This window comes from Tympanuchus pallidicinctus, unplaced genomic scaffold, assembly GCF_026119805.1.
Source record: "Tympanuchus pallidicinctus isolate F22 unplaced genomic scaffold, pur_lepc_1.0 scaffold15, whole genome shotgun sequence".
Lineage (NCBI taxonomy): Eukaryota > Metazoa > Chordata > Aves > Galliformes > Phasianidae > Tympanuchus > Tympanuchus pallidicinctus.
In genome coordinates this window covers 3,762,501-3,775,000 of record NW_026294669.1, presented here as the reverse complement: position 1 = coordinate 3,775,000, position 12,500 = coordinate 3,762,501, and the positions used below count along the sequence as shown (strand labels likewise).

The window sequence follows — 12,500 nt, the reverse complement described above, 5'->3', positions numbered from 1 at the left end:
CTCAGGAACAGAGCTGCTTCATGCGATGCTAGTGCCTCTTCCCTGTCCTCAAACAATGCAACATCACACTAGAGAAAGGATAAGGTGGGAAAAAGCCATGATCATTTCTAGTTTTTCCTTATGTATACAATCTTCTTTCCAGATTATGCTTATTCTTTATAGGAGATTGCATCCTTATCCTAAAGTACATTTCACATTTTTATTTTTTTTCAGGAGTAACACATAACTAAAAAACTTTTGCTAAAAAAATAGGATCTCCCCAACCAGAATGTCATGAATCTGTATACTGATGGAAAGCTCCTGATCCCTTTGGTGCTTCAGGTGAAAAAGAAAAGAAAGAAATAATAGAAGGCAAAACCAAATTTGGTTAATAACAAAGTGGAAAAAAACAATTTGTTCGTCTACTGCCTTTACCAAGACAGTTAAATGGTTAAAAAGATAGCACAGATGATCTAAATCTCCAAAATTTGGTAGATTATATTAAAAACAAAATAAGATAGTTCCTCAAGCTAAGGTGAATATTACATACATCTCACATCTAATTATTCTGCTTTAAATTATTGTATTTTAGACAGATGTGCGCCATATGCCTTTAAGATATTTTGGTTTTATTTATTATTTAGAAAACTCCACTGTTTTCCTTCCTGTGCTAAGGGAAAACCTACAGCTCAGTGGCCCTGATGTCTTTCTTCACAGACTGATTTTCCAGAGTGAATCTGTAGGTTTGTCACACCGCTATATGAAAGATTAATAATTATATCGTTCAGGAAATCTGAAGCCAAATGACATCTGCAGCTCTACATGTGTTAATTTCTCATTCAGTCAATATTTTTGGTTTAGGGAATTAAAACAAATTAATCTTATAATTAATATGACTTTCCTAGGCGGCAAAAATTGTCAGGAGCCGGGAAGTTCTCTGAATCAGATGCATTTTTTTTCTAAAAGAAAGCCAGACAATAATTACTTTAAGAAGTTCTGCATCTCCCAGATTTGTTTTGTTCCAAATAATAAAGAGGAATGCAACAGCATAAGCTTCCTAATTTGTTTCACATCTGCAAAGCAGGAGTCTTCACGGTGGTTCCAGTAACTGAAGTGGATAAGAGAGTATTCGGACGGAGAATTTCTTTTAGCTGCAAAAACACAAGAGCTGCTTGAAATGAGAGATCCACCTGTTTCTGGCAGGTAAGTTATCAGTCCAAGCCTATTCCCTGTTCTCTGTTTGCCTCAGTTTCCCTTTCGGGCAGGTGCTCATGATGTGTGTAAGTGATCCTGAGGAGCACTGAGGCCCGCAGCTTCCCATTCACCATGGGCCCCGACAGACAGAGCTCACATGGATCCTTCCAAGCTTTTCACAGCCGCGCTATCGGCTTCTCAGTCACAAAAAGTCCTTCCAGAAAAGGAAATGCTTTCCCTCTCCCTTTCCAGAAGAGACCAGGGGTCCCAGAGGCAGCCAAAAGTGGAGGATGCTGTTGGAGCCACATTGTCAAGGAGCTGGCAGGAGAACGTGAAGCCTCGCGGCTCGGAGAAGCCACATAAGCTGCACATATTTAGGAAAACTGATAGGAATTGGAAGTTGCAGCTTTGTTTAATAGGTGGGGAGGAACAGAAGGAAAATTTGGCACCCAGAAGGAATGCTGAAAGAGGAAATGTTTCCTCTGCACTGGAGGCTTTCTTAAGGGTTTTCTGATGTAGGTGATCCTCCTTCCTCATCTCCTCTGAAATATCTGGCTTTTATAAAATACTCGGAGGTTTCAGTGACCCATTTTGTGAACTCTGCCATCTTTTTCTCCCCAGCAGCTCATCCCATCCCTTCCTGTGACTTTTCCAAAGTGCAGCCGTTTCATTTTCACTCATTTCTGTTACAACCTAAAGCAAGCTTTTGGCATGTGCACCTACAGGTGGCAATGCCTTCTTACACCTGTACGTTAGCGTAGATCCTGGTAGAAAGGACTAACTAACACAACACCACCTCTTTACCACACCAAAGAGCGCTACGTTTCTTGGCTGACATGGAGAAAGCCATATACAATCCAGTCTGCCTTACTCAGCAACAACTGCTAAACACACCAGATTGTCATAGCAGTGATCGTGGAAAAAGATGAACACAATATGGAATGTCTGTTCTGTAAAGATCTGCTCAAAATGACGTGCACTTTTGGCTGCATCTGTTGCATTTTGGAGCTTTATTAAACAGTATTAATTATATATTCTCCATTTCCTTAGGAAGGACTGCAAAATATTATAGAAGCCTGATAAAAAAAATTTCTTTCGAGATATTACCTTTTGGAGAAAATTAACCTAATTTGATTCCAGAGTCTGGCTTAGCTATTTAGTTTAGGTATTTGCAATGCTCTTGGATTTTTACTAGAAATGGTCTGCATCTGGTAAAGGAAAAGTAAGAACTGGGCATGGTATGAATGCAGTCTAAATTTCATCCTAAGAACATGAAAGCACCAGAATGGCCAAACTCCAGCTGCAAACTTCCACAAAGTGGACGCAGGCACCATCTGCTTCCTGCTCATACCTATATTTGCATTTGAGTACAATGCTCTTGGAGTTGCTCAGTCTCCACTGTGCAATCAGTGGTGAAAGTCTTCAAAACACTCTTCTGCTTTTCAGGAAACCCCAGAGCTTTGCCCTTTGCTGGACCTGGAAGGAGAGTGCATACAAGACAGCTGAACCTGAGTTAATCCTTGCTGCTGCAGGACACCTACACCCTGACCAGTGATGGAAAATACATGGGGACAATAAAGAAATAAAAGGAATAACAGAATTTTATGCACTATTCTGTGCACATTCGTCTCTTGAATTTAAGTGAAATTTAGTATGAGACCCAGGTGGTTTTCTGTGACTTGAACTTACATTTTTAAGTATATGTAAACTTAAACTTGGTGACAATCCCAGTTATTTAGAATTTGGAGAAAGACACATACAGCAATGCAATTGGAAAGCAAAGAGTTGGGCAAGAGAGACAGAACTTGCTCTAAGCCACAAAATGAATGCAATGTATTAAAAAGAAATTCAGTTTAAAATCTGTGTAAGTCAGTCAGTAATATGAAAGTGCTGAGCCAGGGAGAAATTCTAAATATTTCAGGTAATGCTGCATGAAGGTTTGCAACGATTCTGGTCCTGTCATCTCCCAAGGTGGGCCACAGTCTGAAAGGGTTACAAATGAGCTCAGCTAAATGCAATATTAAAAAGCTTGATCTTAATCTTCTTAAGACATTTAGCATGGCTGATTTGCAGTATTTCAGTGGTAGAGAATTCAAAATGGTGAAGGGCACACAGTAATATTTCACTTCAGACAGTGCTTGAAAGCCAAGCAATTCAAAACATTTCTTACACAACAGTAAGTAGAACACATTGAGAGCCCGGAGAGGAACAGCAGCATTAGTTCCAAGGCACAGAGGAGCAACCTATGGTAAGCATCAGGTAAGGAACCCACCTTCCAACCTGTGTGCATCTCCTGTTGCCTGCTAACTTCATAAAATCTCTTGAATGTCAGACAGGCAAAGGTGAGAAGTGGCATTACTAAAACAAGTAAGAAATCTTCAGAAGTAAAAGTAGCATTTTAGCACTTTTCTAAATTATACAGCAAGAGGTGAAACACATTCCTGGCTATATGCAGTTATTGACAGAAAATGGCTCACAGAAGAGGCTGCTAAAGAATTCTTCATTATTTATGAGGTTGGGCAGCATTTCTGGAGACAGAGAAAAGAAATAGGAAAAGGGAGAAGGTTGGGAAGAAAGGAAAGAATACAGAAGAGTCAGGCTCTGATGGAAATAGAAGCTGCCGAGAGCATTTGAGAGCACTATCAGTGGCAGAGAAAAGGTCAGAAAAATATCAGTAAAGATATAAATTAGGAAGCAAAAATAAAACTGCACATTAATCAAAGGAGAAGAATGGAACAGAAGGAATAAAAAGAGGAAAGACATTCAGCAATGTTAGAAGAGAAGCATGGTGCAAAGAGGATGGAGAACAAAAGAATCAAGGACGAGAAGGTAGAAAACCCATGCAACCCATTGAAAAACTTCAAATTTCTGAGACAATGAGGGAGAAGAACAACAGGGGCTGCTGAGAGCGGGGGGGGGGCAGCAAGGCAAGACCCACACCTTTACTGCAAGCAGAGCCAGAAGCTGGAAGGTGCCCTTATCCCAGTAATGTTCTTTCTTGGAGTGATGAAAGCAGGAACTTGAGGTTCTCTACCTGTTTGGCTGACACACTGCAGACCTGGGGAAGGCGATGGAGGATGCCATGGGCTGATAGGAGGACTTGTATGACAACAGCCTCCTGCTGACCCTCTATCTCATTCTCAAGAAAAAAAGGGCAGCACATGAAGAAGTGGGGCAGCCCTGAAATGCACACTCCGCTGAACTAGAAATGGGGCTTCACGCCAAAACTAACCTAGAGAAAAACGATCAGTGATTTAAGACTGAACTGCACTATTTACTAGAATACGCCTTGATATTTTGCATTACATTCTGAGGTCAGTAAAATTTGAATCTAGGCTAATTATAATCCAATAATGCTAGAAAGCAACAGTGTAGTTACAAGGAAAGCAGCATGGCCTTCAGAACAGAGAATTACAGAGTTCTGGTCTTTTCCTGACACTGATTTCCCATGAGAGCGCTCTGCCCAGGTTTCCTCATCTGTACGATGCAGCTTTACAGGAGCTTTCATCTCCAGAAGTGTGCTGAGGGCCAGAGTCAGTAAATACTTCTGGAAGACAATATTCTTCCTAAAGTGAGAGGACTTGTATTACAAGCCTATTCAGCATACAGATGAAATACATGTAAATAATTATTTTCATGGTGAGCAGAAGATTTTCCTCAATCAAATGATTCCAGTTATACATTTTCTATGTTGACATTAAAAAAAAGGAGCAAAAAAAAAAAAAAAAAATTAAGAAATTTTCATAGCAAATTTCTGGTAACAATGCTCCCGATAACTGCAAAAGAGGAAATATTACTGTCCAGGAAAGAGCTGTTAGGAAAGAAACGGGGGAAAAAGAAATAACTATGGGAATGCAAACATGAAGGAAAAGTTAATTGCTTTCCATTTATTCAATTTATCACGTATTTTTTTCCATCTTTTTACATCTCCAATGTAAGGTACAGTGTAAATATGTAGTTAGGTCCAATGAGTTTTCTTCTTCAGCTGATATGCTTACAAAATGTCTCTGCTGTAATTGTGCCTCTAAACATTGTCTGGCATCATCAGCATCAAAAGTTACCGCAACATCTAACACCCCCTCAGTTAACAGAAAATGGAGTCAGCTAGAAGAAAATGCTTTTGTGTAAGCATAAATGATAAAAAAAAAAAAAAAAAAAGATGCTGAAAAATATTTTCCAGGCAGCAATTTGGAGGTCCTGCAAGTAAAAAAAGGCCCTGATGCTCACCTGTGCTTGCAAAACACCTGTGCACGCCAAGGGATTCAATGCTGGCAGGGCACAGGTACAAAGCAGCTGAACACTACTGGCAAACACCGTCTTTTATTTTCAACTGTAGCCCATGACTTATTTACAGTGAGGAGTGTGTATTTTACCTTCTGTTTTTTGTTGTTTTTTTTTTTAAATTGCTGGTCTGAGAAAAATGGGTGGCATTTTGCTTTACGCTGGAAAAGCATTTTCTCCTATCTTGCATTATCTCGAGGAGATTCATAAAAAAAGAACCTTGGGAGTTTATTGTTTAGATTCTTCTTCTTCTCCCCTCACAATTCATGAAGAGAAATCTCAAAATAAAATATTACGCATTCTCCACCCAAAGAAACCTCAGGATCACCATCAGTCATTGAGTCTCCTGCTTATTTCCTAGAGAGAGATTAACCTTTGGAGACAAAGACTGCTCTTTGGTCTGAGTTCCATTGGTGTAAAAATCAATGTACTTTTATTCAGATGCCTTTCTTTCAGTTCCTTTACTTCAAATTAGTTAAGTTAGCTTTTCACAAGTGCAGGATTTAGATGAAAACCATTTCTGTTGCATTTGCCATGGAATCCACTAACTGCTATGGACCACCTCAACTAGTTTATTTAAAAAAATAGAAATGAACTTCCTTTTGTGTTCCAAAGGTAATATGACAAATGGTTCCCTGTTGTTGGGACTCACAGTAAGCAAGATAAAGAATGTGAGTGATGCTGACAGCCCTGATAATCATACCTAGTATACACCATTTTAATTCCACACACTATACAAATCATGCCGCAGTAATAATAGATGGCTACGAATATGATAGTAAGTGGCTAAGAATTTTCTCAGGTGGTTCATTGGAAGAACAGAACAATCTAACATAAGTCACTATGTGAAAAATACTCTCTTACAGATTTGCCTGATATTGGAAAATCCACCATACTGAACCCTGGGGAACAACTCTGTCCATTCCTCTCTAATGTTCAAAGTGAACTCATATCACCAAACTACGACTTACTGAATAATCTCCCAAAAGCTCTGTCTGGATCAAAACCGAGTCCTGGTCACTAATGACTACTATGAGGGGAGTAAGAACACTTACCAAAGATAACTCTTGCTTCTTGGATTTGTGAAGCTGCCCTCTGCAAGGGTGGAGCTCCTAAGAAGGAACTCTTTTGGCAAGAAGACCAAGTTTTGAAACTCATTAGTGAAAGAGATTAACACAACTACACATCTCACAGCTTTCAGAACAAGGAATGAACTCATTTCATCGAGTCAAGATTTCACACAACTGCAAGCAAGAAAAAGCAGAGATTAGAGAAGACAAAGGGAGAAAAGGAAAGATGAAAAGGAGAAGAGGAAAGTGAGGAGGAAAAGAAGAGAGTGAGAGAAGAAAATCACATATTGCAGTGCAGTAAGAAGAAATTAATTACAAAGAGCTTTGAGGGAAGAAGCAGAATAAACATAACATGAAAGTAAAGAAGAATATTAGATCATTGGCTGATGAACAACTTGATTTTCGTCTCTCAGAAGGTGTTTGCAGGCTTTGGTGATGGGTGCTGCATATTACAAAGGGAGCTGGTGGCTCTGTCTGCTAAGTTCGCCCCGGACTTATTACAAAACCTTTTCTGTCCTTGTTTATGATGTTTCCCAGGACTGAAACTATCTTGGACTATGATCTTCCAGAAAAAATGCTGCCAAAAATTTTCCAGAACAGCCAAAGAACAAGATTTAAAAGTCCCACTACCTAATGCAACTGCAGCGCATATCTTGCATACATTACATTTCAAAGAAGCCTCTGTTCTATGCATTCAAGCCTCGTTTTCTCTTTGAGCAAGAACTGAATATATGAATGGGTTTGATTTTATGTCAAAGAATTGCTTTTTATTGCCCTTGTGAAGATCTTCCTAAAAATATCCACATTTTGGACACATCTCAGATCAGTCAGGCTGCTGAAACCCAGGCAGAATCTAACATCTGAACTGAAAACACAGAGCTTGCCTTCACTTTCACGGATTCCTCTCCTGGACTCAGAATAACATCATCAGACTTCTCAGAATAAAGAACGAGTTTGTATGCATTAAGAATACAAAATCACAAGAAAAAGAGGAAGATTTCCTAAGAAAAAGACAATGGTAGAAGATAGGGGATGAAGAGGCAGAAAGTGCTAATGGTAAAGTGTGCTTTTCTAGTTTGACTTAAAACTCTCAGAAGTGAACCACAAAAAGCAAAAGGAATGAATAAGATTCAATCAATTTGACCAGCTCTACAAAAATAGCACAGCTGAGTAAAGATAGAAAGGGTGGGAGACAAAAAGATGTAAGACCAGGTCTGATCTTATAAGGAAGAAGGTAACAAAGTGATTAAGAAAATTAATGGGAGAGATCAAGAGGGCAACGCAGTAAGGTTGGACAATGAGACTTATGAGCAAGCAGGAATCAAATAGGACAGTACCATGTGAAGGTAGGGAGAGTGATGGCAACTTCTAGACAAGAGAAATGGTGAGAAATTGTGGGAGAGGAAAATGAGATTTGCTGCAAATAGGAATAGAAAGGAGGACATGCCTGTGGAATGGAGCCTGGAAAAGAGAAAAGGAAGATGTCTGAAAGAGAAAGGTCAAGATGACTTTGGGAGAAAGGGACAGAAAGATGACTTTGATGGCAACGGGTGGAAGAGTGTAAGCCCTCTTCCTTCACAGCCATTAAAGGACTCCTTCATCCCACCAGTACACATGCGTTCCTGCTAAAAGAACTGGGTTTTGCAGTTGCTCGGAGAAGAAAGACATCATAAGAGGGCAGAGACAAGCTTACTGGAGCTTTTGTGTCAAACTGAGGTACACTGATCCCAGACATTTAAGTTCTCAATTTTTCCAGTCCTATGTTTAAGTCAAGATCATCTTTTCAGTCATGGCTGAAACACTTGTCATGAGAGCCTTCAGAGGACAGCACTGAAGTGGCTGCACTATGAGCAGCTGGGTAGGACAGAGGAAACAAAGAAGGAAGGTTTCTAGATATGACATTTGAAATAGAATCTTGATGCTGTTTGCCTTCTACTTTAAAATGCAAAAGCATCCCCTGTAGCAGAAGAGCACTCACAGGGCTCGATTTTTGCTTCTGGGGCAGATAACACTGCTTTTACAATTGCTTACTGCTCTCACTATGTGCACTCCAGGTAGGATGTGCTTTAACCTCAGCTTTATGGGAGTGGAAAAAGGGTTGACACCAAATTTCTCCACACGTAATAAGGAGCAAAACAGGGCCGCAGAGCTTGAAGAGCAAAAAGAAAGCACAGTGCTTAGTAGAAGTGAAAGAACTGAATGTATTTGGGGGAGCAGTGAGTAAAAAAGAAACTTTTATTTTAATACGATTCTTTTTCAGCCTATTAAGTTCTCCAATATCAGAACGAAGTCTGCTAAAAGTTAGTAAATAAAGGCTTTCTGGAGAGCTTTATTAAATCACTTATGACTTATCAAGTTAAAACTCCCACTCAGATATCTTAATAAAACTTTCAGAGAATATATTTAATTTTACTGGAAACCAGAAACCAATTGCTAACCACAGGAGTTACTGTGTGCTACATCACTGAACAGCTTTCCGTAAATAGAATATTTACCAACAACTTGGATTTAGTTCTCTAAAGTTTCGGTTTCTGAAGGTCAAATAACTATGTAACTGCTTAATAAAGAAGCAAAGAAGTACCTCTAAATATCTCCAAGCTCTGATGGGCTTATATGCTGCTCCTTAGGTGAGGTATTAGCAAAGCTTATTTATTTTCATTTCCAAGGCTTTTATTTGCTCACTCCCTTGTGGTAAAGCTGATTTCCATGATGATTCCCTTCTTAATTTTAATACCCTTTTTACTCATCATATAGACATAAGAATTTTCCATAAAATAATGAAACCCTTCCAAAGGAAATGAAGACAACTAGGAAAGTAAACTACAGCTTACTTTTCTTTTTTTTTCCCCCAATTAATTGATCCACTGTCATATGCATATATGAAATATTTTTTTTAATGAAAGGAAAATAAGGTTAATTAACATAAAACCCCTCACTCCTTGAGATGTTGAATTTTGAATTTTATCCATGCTGCCTTAAGTGCCTTGATTTCCCAGTAATGACCTAGTTCTCCTAATGAGTAACATTAACCCCTGGCTGTAGCTGTCCAGGACTTAATTGTCAACTGGAGCTGAAATAGGAGAGTTTGCCGATCAGCAGGTATGTGGTATATTAACTCATGTCATTTCAGACCTTAATAAATAAATCTGTTGCTAAGGCAACAGGAACATCACTTTTTTTCTTTTTTTTTTTTCCCCCCTTTTTTAAAGGAAACTGCCTTTCACACCGAGCTTTTTAAAAAGGAAATTAACTACATGTAACCATAATTAGAAGAAACATCGTTTCCCATCTGAGAAACATATCTACATTAATGAAAAAAGGCATTCAAAAAGAGGACTGCTTTCTACTGTGACCGGAGTAACTGAAATGATTTCCCTCAAGTGAAGGAATGCAATTTGAAGCACACATCTGAGTGAAAACAGATCACAAAATATTTTAGCTTTTTGTATTTCTGAGATAGTTCTCCTCTGCTTTATTACACTGCTGATACCAAACGAGCAAAATGCTTCAGCTACTAATCAGCAGCCTGGGCAATTGAAACCAGATGAGAAAAAACACCACTCAAAATCTAACACCTTCACTACCGTCTGTGTATCTTCCAATATGATTGGCAGAAACACAATCTTCTGCAAGGATAAAAAACGCTCCACCACCAACTCATCAGACTTATCGGCTAATGAAAATTTAAGTACCTGATTTAAACACAGATGCCACTGCTCCTCTCTGTCCCACGGCCACAGCTACATGAAACTTGAACGGGAAAAGCAAGAGGAGACTGGCGCAGTCATCAGAGCTGGGCAAGAACACATCACAAAAGGCACATGTGATTTGGGTATTTGCTTTCTGCCTCAGTTTCTCCACCTGCAAGATCAGACTCTGAACATTGTGGTTTCAGAATACTCGATCTGAAGTGTTACAAAAAGGCAAACTCCATGTATGTGCAAGCAGTAAAGCTGCAAATGATGCTCACTACAGGAGCAGGATTTTCACAATTGAGACATCTCTACGATATGGTGAAAATTTCTGCAACCTCTCAGAAACAAGGATTAAGGAATAGTGCATCTTCCACTGAAACGATTCAATATCCCAAATTCCTGGCTGCTGGAAGAAGTTTCAAGATTAGATTTCACCAACGAATGAACGATGAAATAAGACAAATACTTCCAAACTCCCCTTCCAGTTTGCATTTAAATCTGAATTTCACAGAGTATTCCATCAACTTTCTAGTCCACTCTTCAAAATAAACTAATATCTCCTCTCAAACATAACTCTGGATTGCATGAAAAAGAAGTCAGACTCTTATTTTTGCCTTAGATGTTCAAGAAGTCAAGGTGTCAGCTTCTACTTAATGAGACAAACCTACACACACATTCATGGCAATTGGCCATTTGTCATCTGTACGGCACTTTTGGTGAACACTTTTCTTTGGGAGTATTGGATAACTTTCCCTACATGCTTCTAAAAAGTATCCATTTTAAAACTGTTACTGTACGTCCTGTGGGCTTTTTATCATATCTGGTACCTTTTAGTTCGGGCTGTATAAACACTTGCATTTTAAGCCTTTGCTTTCAGTCTGTCTTATCTACCCCACACTTTCACCTTTTAGGATTACATTTGCCAGAATCAGTTGCTTTTCAGAGATGAAGTTTTCCTGTAGCCACTCAATCCCCACTTAGCACAAAGCCAGAGCCCAGTTCTCTGCTATTTCCCCATACAAGGTGGCAGAGAAGCACAAACCTGCTGAGATTTCCCTGAAATGGAGGATTTTGTGGGTGATGCAAGCAAGATACTTCTGAAAACGATCGACCTCTGTCTTCCTTACGTGATGCTGCATGTGTAGCCATCTGGAAAGGAAAAGCAACCAACCCCTACAGTTCTGTGATTCTGCTGGGGATGCCCATTGAGGCTAATAACAGCTTTGAGTACTCAAAGGCAATTTCGAGGTGGAGCACTTTCATCTTCTGCTGCCTTTCTACACCTGAATTCCTGGTGGGATAAATTTATTCTGCAGTGTGAGCAAAATATGACTTAGGTATAGATTCACTGTGTATTAAAGAAACTGCGTTCTCGAGAGTCTGTGTATTAAACACTTCTGAATTCTGAATTCCCATTAAAGCTGAACACATGAACTACACAAATTCTGTATGGCACTGCCAAAAGAAAAGTCACAAGGTGCTACAATTAAAAATATGCCCTCAGAGGCTCCTCTTCTTTGCAGTTTGCAGGGGGCTTGTGCTCAGCTCGCATATTCATCACTGTCACCTCCCAGAAGAAAGTAAGCTGGCTGTACTATCAGAGACACATTTCTGAGCAAAGGTCCTTGGGGTGGGCAGCCACGTGGCAGTGCAGTGATGGGCACACGGTGCACACAAAACAAGCTTTTCTCCACAGACTCCTTTCTTAAGCTCTTTGGGTTCAGTGATGCTCTACATTCAAACCAGGCAGTGGGGCAGGGCGCTATCTCTGCGCACACCGTTTTCCCTTAGACCAGAAATCTGCAGATAAATTTCCGCAATCTGGGTTTTTTTTCTCTTCTGCGTTTCCTCATCGTGACTTCCACTGCAGTTCCTCATGCTCCTGTATCTCCTTCCCCACGCTCTTGTCACACACAGTTACGTACAACGTGAGATAATGGGTTTATCTGATTTTTCACGAGAACTGATAAGGGCTATTTGTTTGCGTGTGTGTGTAAATTCTCGCCGATTCCACGTGTGATCTTTTATCGCACCCATGCAATTAGGGGAAGAAGAATTGATTTCTGACAACTTTCCGTTATCGAGATGATACAGCACAGGCAGGGAAGAAAGAAAGAACACGAGGCCCTTGAATTAAAAGAAACACTGCAGGTCTTCTCCATGAAAGAAAGGAGTAAAGAGCCCAGAATTTTACAGTAATACATTCAGCATGTGGCATCTGCACGATGTGGGCTATGGTTTGGGGTGCAGTGGGTTTGCAACTTTGCACATTCACTGCCAC

The 12,500-nt window shown here is 39.7% G+C and overlaps 1 protein-coding gene across 10 annotated transcripts in view; it reads right to left on the bottom strand.

Annotated features, from left to right (window-relative positions):
* GTDC1 (glycosyltransferase like domain containing 1) overlaps positions 1-12,500 on the bottom strand; it is a 163,607-nt gene that overhangs the window by 17,657 nt on the left and 133,450 nt on the right. The window lies entirely within an intron of this gene.